Here is a 20,709-nt window from a genome sequence, read left to right on the forward strand (position 1 = left end):
TAGGAAAATTACAAGGCAATTAATGTGCCCAAACAAAAAAATTACATAGAATCATTGAGGAATTCTATTAGCATCATCAATAACACGTTGACATTTGGCAATCGCCTTGATTGAATCTTGTGTACTCTTTGTCAACATATCAGCTACAGATCTTAAAGCAACAATACCATGTCTTTTATAAAGTACAGCCTTGAGATATTTACTGTTTGATGAAAGCAATGGTCTAGGTTGACGGCTATGAGAAGATGCATCAGAAGAAATGTCAGAACTTTTTGTGGGCCTCACTTCTAATGAAGATTGCTTCATCACAACTGCATTCTGATAATAATGCAAAAAGAGTTAAATGATGAACTATGCAAACATTTATTATGCAATGTAGATATAAGATAATAACAAGTTGCATAAATAAGACAATGTATGGAACTTGTACTAAGCACAAACTTACATCATAATGTTGCACAGGGTCGCTACAGATCCTTTTTTGGCGACTATCTTCTAATGATGACTCGCTTCATTAAAAGCGCATTCTGGTAACATTGCAAACATAGTTACAACAATTAACTATTCAAACATGTATTACGCAATGTAGAGATCAGATAACAAAGCATGTAGCAGAAATAAGCACAAGATAAGATAAGATGCATGTACTAAGCACATACTTGGCTCATTACTGCAGTCCTTCTCTTGCGTGCACTAGTCGTGGTCAACATGCCTGTCATTTTAGGTTCAGCCATCAAGTGAAATGCTAATCCTCCTGCTCCATTGTCCTTAATCTATGTTTAGATATCACATTTAAGACCAAGTCAGCTGGTTTCAAAATACAAAAAACTTGAGCTGCCAAATGAATAAGCCAATATTTACCAGATATCAGATTAAAACCAACTAGATGTTGCTTTGCATGAGATACGAATTTCAGACATTCAGATTTAGAGTAGGGTAATGCCAAGGTTTTCCACATAAAGTAAACTGGCATTAAGAATGACCAAATGTCAGGTTCAAATCACCTTCGCAGTTTCTCCAAGACAAGCATATCAAATAGGCAGAAACATAGTAAAGCATGAATGGCATTGCTATGGCAGGGTTCCAAGTGTTAATCTCTTGCATAAGGAATAATGCATATAGGTTATAGATAATAACGGAAGTAAACTGCCAAAATTACCAACCAAGAACTCAGATTCCAACCTTCCCTAGCGTCCCCGCTGTTAATGTTGGATGTTCTGATAAGTGGTTCGCATGATCGATCCCTAGGAAAAATAACATTGACAAGTCAGTCTACGATAATACAAAGACCAGACATGCACGCATCAATAACTATATAAGCTAAAGACGAGGTATAAGAGCAAGCAGATTGGAAATGCACATAGCATGATTATAAAAGCAGTGTGAGAATAGCAGACACGAGAAAACAGCTGGCAGCTAGCGGTGAGCTAATGACGTGGTATAAGAACAAGCATATTGGAAATGCCCATAGCATGACTATAAAAGCAGTGCGACAATAGCATGCAGTACAAAAACAGTAGGCAGCAAATGAATGGGTATAAGGCTATAAATATGTGGATGCACACAGGTGTCAGTAGAATGAACAGGATGGTAGCGACCGGATAATGCTTTTGTACTGTACAATATTTAAACAAACTTCATGCGAAGCAACACATCAAGAAAGTTAACGGTATATGAGATCTGCAAATAACTACACAAAACATGGCTAAAGAAACACCGCGATCTAACGGGCCAGCGTACTAACCAAGCTGCGGCGGGGTGGACGGGGGCGGCAACTTGCATTCCAGCGGCGGCGAACGCGGGAGATGATGAATCGACCCTGTTTCAGTAGAAGCGGGCGTTAGTGAAGTAGATCTGGTTGGCTGGCAAGGGATTCGGTGAAGTTGATACAGCCGCTGCGCCGAGGTAGTCGGTGGCGAGGTCGGCGGTGAAGCAGATCCGTCGGTGCGCGAGGTCGGCGATGAAGCAGATCCGTCGGTGGCGAGGTCGGCGGTGAAGCAGATCCGTCGGTGACGAGGGCGGAGGGGAGTGGATCAGGTGGGTGGACAGCCAACACGATCAAGGCTACGCCGTGGAGGAGTATGCCGGCGGCGAAGCAGATCTAGTACTGTAGAGAGTCAGAGCTTTGGCGTGTGAGAGTATTTTTGAGCTAATGGGGCGAATGGTTGGTGGGTGGGTGTGGGCCTGTGGGGAGGGTTCGGGATCTAGGCAAGATATTTCATTGTTACCGAATGAGCCCTCCATGGTCGGTGGGTTGTAGCTTCCGGACCAGGGTTAAAAGGGTAAAACTGGTCACGGGATTTTCGAATGGATGCGGCGGGATGATTTGGCGCGCGGCCGAAATTTTCAGTTTCAAGCTACGAGCAGAACGACAAAAATAATGTTCTTCCCCAGGGAGCTCTCATTTCTTCCTCTTCTCTTTCTCTCTCGAGTCTCTCCCACTCCCCCGGGTCCTCTCCCCCTTCTCTCCGGCGGCCTCGCCGGCCGGAGACGAGGCCGACTTCTCTCTGTATATTGTACACCCTCCGAACTAAATTAATTGATTCAACTTTCCTTAGACGTGTATGTATCTAGAGTAAAAACATGTGTGGATACATCCATATTTAGATAAGCAAAGTTGAGTCAGCTAATTTGGATCCGAGGGAGTTAGTGTTGTTGTAAGCTTAGATCCAGTGTTTCCCATGAGCAGAATGGCGCAATGGAGTCGGGGATCTCGTCATCGGCTTCAGATCTGGCCTATGGTGAATCTGGCGGATCTTGCCGGCCAAACCCCGATCTGGTGCCATCAATGTGATGGCGCTAACGGTGAGGCTTGCTTTGGTCAGTGCTTCAGATCTGGTCAATGGGGAAGTCAAGCTGCTAAAGTTCACAAGCTCGGGGCATACGACGGCGTCATCCGTCTTGCCCGTGCACATCTTGGCCTTTCAGCGGCCCTTCTCAGAGCCAATATGCCGTTGCTGAGGCCCTTCTTCTCCTTCGTCCTGGCGACTACCGGTGACACCGTCCCAAGTTGTGCGTCCCCGGCGACGGAGTGGCTGGAAAGGATGCGGAGCAGAGATCTGATGTGCGGTCGAGAAGGACTCGATTGATTTTCTTCTATATGTTTTGGGGACCTTTTTGTAAAGTTGCAGGTTCTATTAGTTATTGTCTAGTACTTTTGGTCCTCTATGTAATTTTTTGGACTAGTTTCCATTGGCACTGATAAACTTGAATTTTGACAAGTTCACAGGGAAAAAAATCCTTTGCACATATGGCCTATCATGTATAAACATTCTTGAGATTTAAACTATATGTAATGTGCCATGCATTAACCCTAAACCATATATATGTAACTAACCCTAGCTGATCAAACCCAACTTAATTAAAACAAATAACCCTAAACTATACGCATGCACTTTATGCGCATAGGCGCGGGTGCCTCTAATAATGTGTGTGCGCACTCGATCGATGATCCCTAAACCTTATACAACCCTGAAACCCTAATCCCTAATCCCTAAACCCTAAACACCCTAAACACTAAACCCTATACCCTACACCCTAACCCTAACCCTAAACCCTAATTAAACCCTATATATAGGCCAACGACACTTAATTGTGCATCAAGCAGGCCAGGGGTGCCTCGCGGTCCTCTAATTAAATTAAATGTGCCATGCATTAACCCTAAACCATATATATGTAACTAACCATAGCTAATCAACCCTACTTAATGAAAACACATAACCCTAAAGTATACTAGCTATAACCCGATCTAATAAAAACATGCTCTATATATAGCAGCTAGCTAGCAAACCTTAGATTAACACCAATTAATATATACATGGCCTATATCGATCCTGTTGTACAACATATCCCTGAGATTCATTAATTAATTATATAATTATCGTGATAAATTAATTAACTCTAATTTTGACAAGTTCTCTCGAATGAAAACACATTTGATTAAGTTGCCTCATAATATATATATAATTAGTGTGCATGCATGGCCTACCATGCATTCATGCATATATTTTCATGTATATTTGAACATATTCTTGGGGATTTCAATCTCTCTCTCTCGATCATCTATATATCGTTGGTGGCCAAAAAACACACATATATATGCATGCAATTTATGCGTAAAGGCGCGGGTGCCTCTAATAATGTGTGTGCGCACTCGATCGATGATCCCTAAACCTTAAACAACCCTAAAACCTTAAATCTCTAATCCCTAATCCCTAAACCTAAACACCCTAAACACTAAACCCTAAACCCTAGACCCTAAACCCTAACCCTAACCCTAAACCCTAGCTAACCCTAAACCCTAATTAAACCCTATGTATAGGCCAACGACACTTTAATTGTGCATCGAGCAGGCCAGGGGTGCCTCGCGGTCCTCTAATTAAATTAAATGTGCCATGCATTAACCCTAAACCATATATATGTAACTAACCCTAGCTAATCAACCCTACTTAATTAAAACACATAACCCTAAACTATACTAGCTAGCTATAACCCGATCTAATAAAAACATGCTCTATATATAGCAGCTAGCTAGCAAACCGTAGATTAACACCAATTAAAATATACATGGCCTATATCGATCATGTTGTATAACATATCCCTGAGATTCATTAATTAATTATATAATTATCGTGATAAATTAATTAACTTGAATTTTGACAAGCTCTCTCGAATGAAAACACATTTGATTAAGTTGCCTCATAATATATATATAATTAGTGTGCATGCATAGCCTACAATGCATTCGTGCATATATTTTAATGTATATTTGAACATATTCTTGGGGATTTCAATCTCTCTCTCGATCATCTATATATCGTTGGTGGCCCAAAAAACACACATATATACGCATGCACTTTATGCGCAAAGGCGCGGGTGCCTCGATCTAATAATGTGTGTGCGCACTCGATCGATGATCCCTAAACCTTAAACAACCCTAAAACCCTAAATCCCTAATCCCTAATCCCTAAACCCTAAACACCCTAAACACTAAACCCTAGACCCTAGACCCTAAACCCTAACCCTAACCCTAACCATCTGCTCTAGCTAACCCTAAACCCTAATTAAACCCTATGTATAGGCCAACGACACTTAATTGTGCATCGAGCAGCCCAGGGGTGGTGCCTCGCGGTCCTCTAATTAAATTAATTAAATGCGCCATGCATTAACCCTAAACCATATATATGTAAATAACCCTAGCTAATCAACCCTACTTAATTAAAACACATAACCCTAAACTATACTAGATATAACCCGATCTAATAAAAACATGCTCTATATATAGCAGCTAGCTAGCAAACCGTAGATTGACGCCAATTAAAATATACATGGCCTATATCGATCATGTTGTATAACATATCCCTGAGATTCATTAATTAATTATATAATTATCGTGATAAATTAATTAACTTGAATTTTGACAAGTTCTCTCGAATGAAAACACATTTGATTAAGTTGCCTCATAATATATATATATATAATTAGTGTGCATGCATGGCCTACAATGCATTCGTGCATATATTTTAATGTATATTTGAACATATATATTCTTGGGGATTTCAATCTTGATCTCTCTCTCTCGATCATCTATATATCTTTGGTGGCCCAAAAAACACACATATATACGCATGCACTTTATGCGTAAAGGCGCGCGCGGGTGCCTCTAATAATGTATGTGCGCACTCGATCGATGATCCCTAAACCTTAAACAACCCCTAAAACCTTAAATCCCTAATCCCTAATAATCCCTAATCCCTAAACCCTAAACACCCTAAACACTAAACCCTAAACCCTAACCCTAACCCTAACCCTAACCCTAACCCTAACCCTAAACCCTAGCTAACCCTAAACCCTAAACCCTAGACCCTAAACCCTAGACCCTAAACCCTAACCCTAACCCTAACCCTAACCCTAAACCCTAGCTAACCCTAAAACCCTAATTAAACCCTATGTATAGGCCAATGACACTTAATTGTACGTGCATCGAGCAGGCCAGGGGGTGCCTCGCGGTCCTCTAATTAAATTAAATGTGCCATGCATTAACCCTAAACCATATATATGTAACTAACCCTAGCTAGCTAATCAACCCTACTTAATTAAAACACATAACCCTAAACTATACTAGCTAGCTATAACCCGATCTAATAAAAACATGCTCTATATGTAGCAGCTAGCTAGCAAACCGTAGATTAACACCAATTAAAATATACATGGCCTATATCGATCATGTTGTATAACATATCCCTGAGATTCATTAATTAATTATATAATTATCGTGATAAATTAATTTACTTGAATTTTGACAAGTTCTCTCGAATGAAAACACATTTGATTAAGTTGCCTCATAATATATATATATATAATTAGTGTGCATGCATGGCCTACAATGCATTCGTGCATATATTTTAATGTATATTTGAACATATTCTTGGGGATTTCAATCTCTCTCTCGATCATCTATATATCGTTGGTGGCCCAAAAAACACACATATATACGCATGCACTTTATGCGTAAAGGCGCGGGTGCCTCGATCTAATAATGTGTGTGCGCACTCGATCGATGATCCCTAAACCTTAAACAACCCTAAAACCCTAAATCCCTAATCCCTAAACCCTAAACACCCTAAACTCTAAAACCTAGACCCTAGACCCTAAACCCTAACCCTAACCCTAACCCTAACCATCTGCCCTAGCTAACCCTAAACCCTAAGTAAACCCTATGTATAGGCCAACGACACTTAATTAATTAAATTAATTAAATGCGCCATGCATTAACCCTAAACCATATATATGTAACTAACCCTAGCTAATCAACCCTACTTAATTAAAACACATAACCCTAAACTATACTAGATATAACCCGATCTAATAAAAACATGCTCTATATATATATAGCAGCTAGCTAGCTAGCAAACCGTAGATTAACACCAATTAAAATATACATGGCCTATATCGATCATGTTGTATAACATATCCCTGACATTCATTAATTAATTATATAATTATCGTGATAAATTAATTAACTTGAATTTTGACAAGTTCTCTCGAATGAAAACACATTTAATTAAGTTGCCCCATAATATATATATATATAATTAGTGTGCATGCATGGCCTACAATGCATTCGTGCATATATTTTAATGTATATTTGAACATATATATTCTTGGGGATTTCAATCTCGATCTCTCTCTCTCGATCATCTATATATCGTTGGTGGCCCAAAAAACACACATATATACGCATGCACTTTATGCGTAAAGGCGCGCGCGGGTGCCTCTAATAATGTGTGTGCGCACTCGATCGATGATCCCTAAACCTTAAACAACACCTAAAACCTTAAATCCCTAATCCATAATAATCCCTAGCTAATCCCTAAACCCTAATTAAACACCCTAAACACTAAACCCTAAACCCTAAACCCTAACCCTAAACCCTAGCTAACCCTAAACCCTAAACCCTAGACCCTAAACCCTAGACCCTAAACCCTAACCCTAATTAACCCTAAACCCTAGCTTACCCCTAAAACCCTAATTAAACCCTATGTATAGGCCAACGACACTTAATTGTACATGCATCGAGCAGGCCAGGGGGTGCCTCGCGGTCCTCTAATTAAATTAAATGTGCCATGCATTAACCCTAAACCATATATATGTAACTAACCCTAGCTAGCTAATCAACCCTACTTAATTAAAACACATAACCCTAAACTATACTAGCTAGCTATAACCCGATCTAATAAAAACATGCTCTATATGTAGCAGCTAGCTAGCAAACCGTAGATTAACACCAATTAAAATATACATGGCCTATATCGATCATGTTGTATAACATATCCCTGAGATTCATTAATTAATTATATAATTATCGTGATAAATTAATTAACTTGAATTTTGACAAGTTCTCTCGAATGAAAACACATTTGATTAAGTTGCCTCATAATATATATATAATTAGTGTGCATGCATGGCCTACAATGCATTCGTGCATATATTTTAATGTATATTTGAAGATATATATTCTTGGGGATTTCAGTCTCTCTCTCTCTCTCTCTCGATCATCTATATATCGTTGGTGGCCCAAAAAACACACATATATACGCATGCACTTTATGCGTAAAGGCGCGGGTGCCTCTAATAATGTGTGTGCGCACTCGATCGATGATCCCTAAACCTTAAACTTAACAACCCCTAAAACCTTAAATCCCTAATCCCTAATAATCCCTAATCCCTAAACCCTAAACACCCTAAACACTAAACCCTAAACCCTAGACCCTAAACCCTAACCCTAACCCTAACCCTAACCCTAAACCCTAGCTAACCCTAAACCCTAAACCCTAGACCCTAAACCACGTACCCTAGACCCTAAACCCTAACCTAACCCTAACCCTAACCCTAAACCCTAGCTAACCCTAAACCCTAATTAAACCCTATGTATAGGCCAACGACACTTAATTGTGCATCGAGCAGGCCAGGGGGTGCCTCGCGGTCCTCTAATTAAATTAAATGTGCCATGCATTAACCCTAAACCATATATATGTAATAACTAACCCTAGCTAATCAACCCTACTTAATTAAAACACATAACCCTAAACTGTACTAGCTAGCTATATATAACCCGATCTAATAAAAACATGCTCGATCTATATATAGCAGCTAGCTAGCAAATTAAACGGTAGATTAACACCAATTAATATATACGACATGGCCTATATCGATCATATGTTGTATAACATCTCCCTGAGATTCATTAATTAATTATATAATTATCGATGATAAATTAATTAACTTGAATTTTGACAAGTTCTCTCGAATGAAAACACATTTGATTAAGTTTCCTCATAATATATATATAATTAGTGTGCGCACTCGATCGATGATCCCTAAACCTTAAACAACCCTAAAACTCCCCTAAACCCTAAACACCCTAAACACTAAACCCTAGACCCTAAACACCCTAAACACTAAACCCTAAACCCTAGACCCTAAACACCGTAAACACTAAACCCTAAACCCTAAACCCTAAACACCCTAAACACTAATTAAACCCTAAACCCTAGACCCTAAACACCCTAAACTAAACCCTAGACCCTAGCTAAACACCCTAAACACTAAACCCTAAACCCTAAACCCTAGCTAACCCTAAACCCTAATTAAACCCTATATATAGGCCAACGACACTTAATTGTGCATCAAGCGAGGCCAGGGTGCCTAGCTCACGGTCCTCTAGTTAAATTAAATGTGCCATGCATTAACCCTAAACCATATATATAACTAACCCCTAGCTAATCAAACCCTAGTTCATTAAAACACATAACCCTAAACTATACTAGCTAGCTATAACCCGATCTAATAAAAACATGCTCGATCTATATATAGCAGCTAGCTAGCAAATTAAACGGTAGATTAACACCAATTAATATATACGACATGGCCTATATCGATCATATGTTGTATAACATCTACCTGAGATTCATTAATTAATTATATAATTATCGATGATAAATTAATTAACTTGAATTTTGACAAGTTCTCTCGAATGAAAACACATTTGATTAAGTTTCCTCATAATATATATATAATTAGTGTGCATGCATGGCCTACCATGCATGCATTCGTGCATATATTTTAATATATATTTGATCGAACATATTCTTGGGGATTTCAATCTCTCTCTCTCTCGATCATCTATATATCGTTGTTGGCCAAAAACACACACACATATACACATGCACTTTATGCGCAAAGGCGCGTGTGCCTCTAATAATGTGTGTGTGCGCACTCGATCGATGATCCATAAACCTTAAACCCTAATTAAATAAACCCTAATCCCTAATCCCTAAACCCCTAAACACCATAAACATTAAACCCTAGACCCTAGACCCTAAACCCTAACCTCCTAACCCTAAACCCTAAACCCTAATTAAACCCTATATATAGGCCAATGACACTTAATTGTGCATCAAGCAGGCCAGGGGTGCCTTAGCTCGCGGTCCTCTAATTAAATTAAATGTGCCATGCATATATATATATGTGTTTAATTTGGGGATTTCAATCGCTCTCTCGTATGTAGATCTCTCTCTACCTCTCTCTCTCTGTCTCTCTCTCTCTCTCGTTAATTGGTGGCCAACAACACACACATGCACTTTGTGCGCAAAGGCATGCGCCTCTAATAATGTGTGCGCAGTCGATCAATCTAGTTTTGATTAATCATAGCACACAAATAAAGAAGTTGTATTTGAATCCACACAACCTAATCTAAAACACATAACCCCTAACATGGCCTAATTAATTAACCCCTTCTCTCTACCTAATTAGTGGAAATTGCACAAAATCAAAAGGGGTCCCTCACTAATTGTGCATATCTGCTAGATTGTGATAAACTTTTGCCCCACATATATTTGGTGGATGGGTGCATCTTGGCATGTAAAACAATTAGTGTTTGCAAATGGCGTTGTCAAAATTTATGTACAAATGATTTCTTTCCATCCGAAGTGCATAAAATGGGAGTTTTAATGAAGAAAGTGTTGCGGTCAAAACCCACCGGCGGGCAGCGACGGGCAACACAGTAGAGCCGGGAACAACCTAGGGCTGCGGCTGGCCCAGGTCCCTCCGAGCGACGGCCCGCAAAGCCTCTGGTACACACGTCCGATGCTGATGCAAGGGCGTGCCACCTGACCTATACCTGGTCAGGAAGGTGATGGAGATGCCTCGCTTAGTTTCCTACATGGCATACACGTAAACATTAAATACGAGCCTCGATCGGCTCTCAGGTTATCCTGTGAATCGGCTCAAAGAGCCGATCCACCCATGATTCGTACGAGGTGCACGAATATATGGTGGTCCTGCTTGATCAAGATAAAGCTAATTCAATCTACGACGATTTAGGGTTTTCACCGCATAATCGGATCATCCTACTCACGATTGGGCCTCGCGGCCACGCACGGTGATCGTAAGCCGATCCTAGACAAGGCCTAAAAACCAACACGAGGTTGATCCCCGGAACATCCTGTCTAGGACTAGCGAACGCCACCCTACGTGCCGCTGGATCCTCCAACCCTTTGTAAGGCCTAACTATTGCAGATATTAAACTAATCCTTGAAGAACAAGGAGCAATCGTAACGGATCGGATCTACTAAATAATGATCAAGCGGGGTGCCGCCCCTACACCTAAGATAGGTGTAAGGGCGGCTAGATATGCAAGGGTTGCACTATGATAGCATGTTATACGAAGAACTATGCTAACCCTAACACATCTATGATAACTACGTTGCTCGCCATCAAAAAGGCTTCAGTACGAGCAACGCATGAACAACATAAAGCTTCTGCTGCCTAGATCGCAAGATGCGATCTAGGCAGCATGATGCTTACCGGTAGAAACCCTCGAGACAAAGGAGTTGGCGATGCGCCGAGATTGATTTGTTGGTTGAACGTTGGTTGTTGTTTATTTCATAAACCCTAGATACATATTTATAGTCCAGGGGACTTTCTAACGTGGGAATAATCCCAACCGTGCACGAGGCCAACTCTAACTAAAACGACACGTAATCTACGATGTTACAGATACACGGGCCAACTAGCCCATATTTTGCATATAAAGGCCGATTCACATATTTCTTCTATGTATATTCTTCAAATCCATCTTGATCGCGGCCCACCTCCGACTCGGTCAAATTCTGGTGATAACACATGCCCCCCTGGTTTTGGAATTGGTAATTCCAAAATCACTCTGTTTTTCCTTCGTCGGGTCATGTCGTGGCAGAACCGTTGCAGTATCCGTCATCATGATGCCTTGCCTTCTCAACTTCTCCGCGTGACCTGGCAGTTTTTTTTTCTTTAGGCACCACCTCCTCGGAAACTGCTGTGGCATTGAATTTCCACTATATCCCCTTTTATTTAACCGCTCCGCACAGTTTATTTCGGCATCTTCTTCGCATTAGCACTCCAAAAGCCCTCCTGCGCCACCATGTCTTCTTCCTCCTCTGCTTCATCGGATCTTTCCACCCAGTCCTCTTCCTCTCGCGAGCCGACGCCGGAGCCGAACCTGGCGGAGGTCCACGCAGCCAACACCCGCCGCGCCATTGAGGCCGGGGAGGAGTCTAGCCATGACTTCTCCATCTGGTCGTAGGACGACAAGTCCCTGACCGACGGGGAAAGCGACCTCCGCTTCCTCGCCGACGGGGAAACGGAGGAGGAGAGCGACGACGATCGCTTCTCCTGTGACTTCACCTCTCCCGAGGAGGAGGAGGAGGAAGAAGAGGAGGAGGAGGAGGACGACACCTCCTCCGACGAGCCGCCGGCCAAGCGGTTCTGCCCCTGGCCGGGGAACCTCAGCGATTTCGACAGCGACGACGACGACGCTGACGAAGAGGACGAGGACAATGAGGGCCCAGTCGGCGGCCATTGGAGCGACGATGAGCCCGCCGGGAGCAGCGCCGATAGTGGCGACGACGGCGACGACGAGGGCAGCGACGGCCCGTAGATAGGACCTCTAGTATAGGACCAGTAGCAGTAGATGGGGCAATGTATCCCCTAGTACTTCCTTTTGAGAGCAATCAGCTCTTTATGTAAGAAATCTATCAATGAAGAACTTTTCCCAATTTGATTTTGTCGATTTCCTTTGAGCTTAATTTAGCCGATTTCCTCTCCTACTGATCTTGCTGATTTGTCCCCTTTGCCAATGCGTAATGAGCCGATAGCAACGCATCGGTCCTTTAAAATTTACCCTTCCATTCTTCAACTGATGATTTTGAAATCTGGTGGATAATGTAGAATCCTCAGGGAAGCCTTTGAATTCTTCCAACCAAACCTAATGGTCTTCTTTAACACTCATCATTTGTGAAGAAGGTTGCGACGAAAGATCAGCCGATGGTACCCCAATCGGCTCTTAAACAGAGCATCCACTAGGCCTGCTGCCCCCCGAGCCTTACTCGAGGCGAGAATGTCAGAGAGGATGCACCAAAGCCGATCACGATATACCCCTTCTGTCAACACGGCTGAACTAGTACCAAAGGTTGAAAATCCTCGACAAGAAGGTTCAGGAACCCGGATTGGCTCCAAGCAGCTGAAGAAGTTCTCATTGTTTCACTCCCGCGAAGAAGCAGAGGCCCCCACAGCTGAACTGGATTTGGTGGAGATCCGGTAAACTTCGTATAATTGCACTAGAGTCGATGGCTGCGCATCGGCTTCGTTTCTTAGTTCTAAAGTCGATGCCCTTGCATCGGCTGTGTGTCATGTAAAATTTTTTTTACTGGCCGATTTTTTCCCTACCGGCCCCAATATTTCACTGCACACATGTTCTCCTGCGCATGTTCATCGTGTTAGGTGCCCCCCGAGCCGAATCTGTCAGGGAATGGCAGATATCGGCTCTGTAATTCGTACGTCAGCTCCGGTAGGATCAATGACGAACACAAGCAGAACATGTGGTGAGGATATTTTTGGCCGATTGCTGGGATCGGCTTCCATATTGATTGAAGCGCTGACTGAAGGTTCTGTAATGTCCCTTCATAGATTTTTGGGGCCGATCACAAGGATCAGCCTCGCCACGTTTGCTCATCGCTTTGCTTTAGCTACATGGTCAGGCCAGTGGATAAAACCAGCTTAACCCTTCCCTTCGTCACGTCGATGCGCTCGCAGTCGTCCAAATTGATACCTGAGAGGGGTTCTTGGCCTGCTGCTTCCCATGCGTTCATGCCAGCCGTTGAAATTTCGGCTGAGTCATCGGCCTGGACGACCTCTACCTCATCTCCATCCCACTGTATTATGCATTGGTGCATTGTGGAGGGAATGCAGCAGTTGGCGTGGATCCAATCTCTTCCTAGCAGAACAGCATAAGTGCTCTTGCTATCGACGATGAAGAATGTTGTAGGGATAGTTTTCCTTCCTACGGTCAGATCCACATTCAGAACACCTTGTGCGTCAGACGCTTGGCCGTTGAAATCGCTCAATGTCACGTTGGTCTTGATTAGATCTGAGCTAGAGCGTCCCAGCCGACGTAGCATAGAGTATGGCATGATGTTGACTGCCGCTCCGGTGTCTACCAGCATCTTATTTACAGGCCTCCCATCGATATAACCTCGCAAGTACAGGGCCTTCAGATGTCTGTCGCTTCTTTCTCGTGGCTTCTCAAAGATAACCGGCCGTGGGCCGCAGTCAAGTTGTGCCACAGGTGCCTCGTCTAATCCTGGAGCACTGAACTCCGAAGGGAGGATGAACACCATGTTTGTGCCAGCCGATGTTTCATCATCGGCCTTCCTTTGCTTGGGACGCCACTCCATTTTCCGTGGTCGACCCTCTTCATCCAGGGTTCGCTGAATTTTCGCGGCCAGATCAGGTCGCGCCTTCCTTAGCGTATGCAAGTATAACCTTTCGGCTTCCTCCAGGCCGCGCAATCGCTGAACCCTGCGCTTTTGTGAACGGCTAAGTCCATCAGGGCACCACCTTGGCCGGTGGTACCTGTCTTCTTCTTCTTCTTGTCCCTCGTCTTCTGAATCCTCGAGATCTTCCCACCGAGGGGACTCAGCGCGTTTGCTTTGTGGCGGGAGAGGCCCTAAGCGCTTGAACACGGACACGTTGGCTGCCTCCTTCTTCTTCTGGTTGCATTCTGGGCAATTGCCGATTGTTGGCAATCGGCTCATTCCTGAATCCCAGCAGTGTCTGAAGAAGGGGCAATCCCAGTGCCTATCGTTGTCGTCTTGCTCCCTTGATTTTCCTTTGGCACGACGCTCGTGCTCCTCCTCATCGTGATCATGCCGATGATGTCTTCTGGCTTCTCTAGCCAGACGATCTCTTTCATCATCATCGCTGGATCGTCGGCGTTGGTCATACTGACTCACATACTTGTTGAGGAGGTGATCAGAGAGGGGTCGCTGATATCTTATGTTCTTCACTTCTCCCTCTGTGACGTAGCGCTTGCCATCATGACGGAGCCGATCGCGTGGAGCGGCCTCCTCTGTGTCCTTGCTACGAGAGCAGCTGCCCTCGTCTCCATCTTTGCCAGAGTGGTGCCCAGGTCCTACCATGTTGACGCTGAACGAGGATCCTGGCTGGCAACCTTCAGGGTAAGTGCATTCCACCATGTTAACGGCGGGGAAGGGTTGGGTGTCGACCTTCATGGCGTACTGGTTGAAAATCAGACGCCCTTTTTCTATCGCCGTTTGGATGTGCTGACGCCACACCCTGCAGTCGTTGGTGGCATGGGAGAGCGAGTTATGCCATTTGCAGTATGGCTTTCCGTTCAGCTCTTGTACCGTGGGGAATTTGAGACCTTCGGGAATCGTCAGCTGCTTCTCCTTGAGCAGGAGGTCGAAGATTTGCTCAGTTTTGGTCACGTCAAAATCAAACCCCCTGGGCGGGCCTGATGGCTTTACCCATTTGCAGGACACGGGGGTTGCCCCCCGAGTCCATGTCAGCCACTGCTACCTCTTGATCTCCCGCAGAAACTTCGTCTTCCTCTGCCTCGACCAGGACTACTGCACGCTTGAATTTATCCTGGTACAGGTCCGGGTGGCGCTGTTCATATGCCGACAGTTTCTGAACCATGTGCGCCAGTGAGGGATAGTCTGCTTGGGAGGCCATGTCCTTGAGTGGTGTTGCGAGGCCCGCCACTGCCAACTCGACTGCTTCCTTTTCAGTCACACGAACCGAATAACATCGGTTCCTAAGATTCCTGAAGCGCTGGATGTATTCTGTCACAGTTTCTCCACGCTTCTGACGTATCTGCGCTAGATCGGAATGCCAGACTCAGAAGCCTCTGAGTGATACTGCATATGGAACTGTTCTTCCAACTGCTTCCAAGTCCGGATCGAGTCTGGTGGCAACGAGGTGTACCACCCGAAAGCCGATCCCGTGAGGGACTGTGAGAAGAACCTCACGCGTAGTGAATCCGACACTGAGGCCGTTCCTAGCTGTGCCAAATATCGGCCCACATGCTCGATGGAGCTGGAACCATCCGATCCACTGAATTTGGAGAAATCAGGGAGCCGATATTTAGGTGGTAGCGGGATCATTTCGTAGTCGTCGGGGTACGGCTTGGAATAGCCGATTGCCCTCCTTTTCGGCACCATGCCGAACTGGTCTCTCAGTATGGTACTGATCTGATCCGCTGTGCTGGCTGCAGGGGTTGAACTCTAAAGATTCGCCGGGGTGGCGTACTTAGCCAGCCATGTTTGCTTTTCCAGCTCTGAGCCAATTGCAGGAGCTGAGCTCTGGAGGTTCGTCGGGGTGGCGTACTTAGTTAGCCACGTCTGCTTCTCAAGATCTGTCGCTGACGTCCCTCCTGTTTTCCCAGAAGTCCCTGATGTTGTGGCCTGGTTTGTGAGCGCCCGATTCGCAACCGGCACATACGTGCACGTGTACCCGTGAGGGATCTCCTTAGGCGCCTCATGCAAGAACTGGCAGTCACTAGGGTCACCACCAATCTTGTAGACGACGAATGCCGGTGAATTCGGCACTTCTGGTGCTGCCAACGCAAATGGTAGCGGTGGACGGGACTGGAGTGGCAACTCCCCTTGATGTGTCCCGAGAGCTGGTCCTGACGGCGAGTACTGGTGCCTCATGATCTCCTGGATCACCCGAAGAGCGACACGCTCCAACGTGTTTACCAGGTTCTCAGAGTGGCGGTGTAGCGAGTGAGCCACCAAGTAGTTGATCTCCTGCCGCAGGGACCTGGTGCGTTCTTCTGACGGGGCAGAGAGGTCTATCCCATCGAGTGCACCTTCCGGTGAGAGCCCCTTCCATCTGATGCCATGTGAACAGGTTCTGTGAAAAGAGCCGATGAGGTCGGCTTCGAGGATGGTTTTGACCTTGTCATACTTCTTCTTGAGCTCGTCGGTCAGATCCTCGTACGTGACTGGAGTGCTGTCCGCCATCTCAGATGTAGATGGCGATGTGGTTGATGACGAAGCTTGTCCCACCGGGCGTGCCAGAATGTGTTGCGGTCAAAACCCACCGGTGGGCAGCGACGGGCAACACAGTAGAGCCGGGAACAACCTAGGGCTGCGGCTGGCCCAGGTCCCTCCGAGCGACGGCCCGCAAAGCCTCTGGTACACACGTCCGATGCTGATGCAAGGGCGTGCCACCAGACCTATACCTGGTCAGGAAGGTGATGGAGATGCCTCGCTTAGTTTCCTGCATGGCATACACGTAAACATTAAATACGAGCCTCGATCGGCTCTCAGGTTATCCTGTGAATTGGCTCAAAGAGCCGATCCACCCATGATTCGTACGAGGTGCACGAATATATGGTGGTCCTGCTTGATCAAGATAAAGCTAATTCAATCTACGACGATTTAGGGTTTTCACCGCATAATCGGATCATCCTACTCACGATTGGGCCTCGCGGCCACGCACGGTGATCGTAAGCCGATCCTAGACAAGGCCTAAAAACCAACACGAGGTTGATCCCCGGAACATCCTGTCTAGGACTAGCGAACGCCACCCTACGTGCCGCTGGATCCTCCAACCCTTTAAGGCCTAACTATTGCAGATATTAAACTAATCCTTGAAGAACAAGGAGCAATCGTAACGGATCGGATCTACTAAATAATGATCAAGCGGGGTGCCGCCCCTACACCTAAGATAGGTGTAAGGGCGGCTAGATATGCAAGGGTTGCACTATGATAGCATGTTATACGAAGAACTATGCTAACCCTAACACATCTATGATAACTACGTTGCTCGCCATCAAAAAGGCTTCAGTACGAGCAACGCATGAACACCATAAAGCTTCTGCTGCCTAGATCGCAAGATGCGATCTAGGCAGCATGATGCTTACCGGTAGAAACCCTCGAGACGAAGGAGTTGGCGATGCGCCGAGATTGATTTGTTGGTTGAACGTTGGTTGTTGTTTATTTCATAAACCCTAGATACATATTTATAGTCCAGGGGACTTTCTAACGTGGGAATAATCCCAACCGTGCACGAGGCCAACTCTAACTAAAACGACACGTAATCTACTATGTTACAGATACACGGGCCAACTAGCCCATATTTTGCATATAAAGGCCGATTCACATATTTCTTCTATGTATATTCTTCAAATCCATCTTGATCGCGGCCCACCTCGAACTCGGTCAAATTCTGGTGATAACAGAAAGTACAAATAAAACAGCTCAACATGCTTCCACACCCCGATTTCCACACGAAGTAGAGCATATTTAAAGGATAATTCCAGAGTTTTACTATTTTTCAAGCAACTTTGCTAATTTTCCCCCACTCACATGACTTTATGTCGATTTAACGAAAATATGGCGAATTTAAACTACATGGGCGGGATAGTTTGAATTGTGCGCGCGGCAAAGGGAACCGCCTATTCCTCAACCTTGTGCACGGCAAATTACACACGCAACTCCATTAAACGCCACCTACCGACCTTAATTATCACCCCGGCGGCCCGGCCGCATGACCCCCCACCCACCCCTACACAACTTATCCCCATCCGTGCGAAGAGCTTCCCCTCCCCGTCCCGTCCGTGCGAAGAAGAAGCTTCCCCTCCCCGTCGTTCTTCTCGAGACGCACCGGCGGTCAAGTTGATCCACGGTAGGGCTGCTATCTCTAGCTCAATCATGTATCGGGCAAGACGGCCTAACGATTTATATTTTCTTGATGCTGCTAAAAAAATTCGTCAGTATGCTCGAACTAATTGGCACTTTATAGTTTTCCACTCGATTTGTCATCGATCAATTTGTTCATTTGCGTGGGCATATAGAGTCAGTTCTGCACTCGATCCGTTAATTTGCTGAAATGCCATGGCAGAGTTTTGTAGACAATCTGTTTGCTAAAATGTCGATGGGCATTTTTTGTTTTGTACTCGACATGATTGCTGAAATGCATAATCATGTAGTATAGTTTTGTACTCGATGGATATACATTTCCTACTTCGCCTTAAATTAATCACCAACCACTGTATCTCATAATTAAACAGATGGACAGAACTTGGATACTGCATGGACACTTATGTCCCCCTTCATATATAAATGGTGTTCAACCCTTTATGGGGTTTATTACAGCTCATGAAGGTCACAACCTGGACGTGTATTGCCCGCGCTGCACATGTATGAATGGTGAGAAGAGGCCTCACCCTGTAGTGGCAGATCATTTACACATTTTTGGGATGGACCGCACATATGTTAGGCGGGTTTAGCATGGTGAACCATATAATGATCCTTTAGCAGGAGAAGCAGATCTTGCTCACACTGTATGTGTGCTGGCATATGTAGTTAATTATTTATATTGATGCTGCCGCTGTTTCAATCAATAGTTTGCATTGCTGTGCAAGGTTCTGTACTCAAATTTAACTTGTTGCAGATGGATGGACGGGAAGGAGAGAAAAAGCGCTTGCTTCAGGAAACGGGTTTCAGCTCTGGGACATGTGCTGTGCCAGATGAGAAGGTAAATATGTAAAACGGCATTTGTTCAGGTTGCATCCCTTAGATGTTTGTCTAATCGGTTGATGTACTAATTGCAGAAGCATAGAGTTGAAGAGGTCTCTCAGTTTGATGGGAGATTTGAAGATGAATCTCAGTTTGATGCACTGTGGATGGTACTAATGACGAGCCTTTCATAGACGAAGGTCCCGCACCCGAGATTATCCAGCCTACGTAAGGAGGCCGTGGACCGAGTACACAGCTTTGCGTTGAAGTGGATGCACGCCCGGAGATCATCAGGGGCGTCCGTGTAGTCTCAAGACCACCCAGCCCTGATGCACCCGTGGATGGTACTGATGACGAGCCTCTCATAGACGAAGGTCCTGCACCTGAGATTATCCAGCCTACAGAAGGAGGCCGTGGACCGAGTACATAGCTTTGCGTTGAAGAGGATGCACACCCGGAGATCATCAGGGGCGTCCCGGTAGTCTCAGGACCACCCAGCCCTGATGCAAAATGTTGAGCTACTTTATGATTTGTACTCTTATGTTCTGGTGCTGTAGTATGTTATGATTTGTATGCCTTTGGCGCTAGATTAAGCATTCAGTGGATGACCGCGTTGCAAAATTCGACACCCACACAATCAGTTCATCGTATGAGTAGTAGCACAATTACTTCTACAGCGATTCCTGCCAGCGCATTAGTTGGTAGCATGAAACACTTTCAGGTACTCCCCACTGATTCATATTAATTGACTCAATACAAACTAGATATGGATGTATCTAGATGCACTATTTAACTATAATAACAAACTTGAGTCAGTTAATATGAATCCGTGTAAACCGCCCAGTCCTCGAGCAGCTAGTTTATTGACTCTGGACTCCAAGCCTCTCGCGGCAAGCCATCGACGAAGCTTTGACCAGATCTTGGCCCGCAATTTTGTTTGTGTGGCGAATAGCAAAGCTTTGACCAGTTCCTCTCGGGATGCAGCACGCCGGTGAGCTTGCACGGTTGCCATGAGCACTTTCCGGCGGAACTTCCTCTTCAGCGCCCTCAAGCCGCTGCTGCGAGACAGCACGCAAAGGCCTCGAGGTGGACGGAATTCTGGATCTCGCGGGGGTCCGCATCGTCCGGGACGATCTCCGCCGGGTTAACGAGGACATGCATGGCGGCTGTGGGATTTGTTTTTTTTTTTTGGTTTGAGCTTGGGATTTGGGGTTTTTTCGGATAGGGGAGGAGGAACCGAGGAAGAGGAAGGAACAGCCGCGTGCTTGGCGCGTGGCGGTGTGCTTGAATTTCGAATTTTTGTGAAATGTTTCATTTCCCCGCTACAATTCGGGGGTTTCTT

This window comes from Lolium perenne, chromosome 2 (assembly GCF_019359855.2).
Source record: "Lolium perenne isolate Kyuss_39 chromosome 2, Kyuss_2.0, whole genome shotgun sequence".
Lineage (NCBI taxonomy): Eukaryota > Viridiplantae > Streptophyta > Magnoliopsida > Poales > Poaceae > Lolium > Lolium perenne.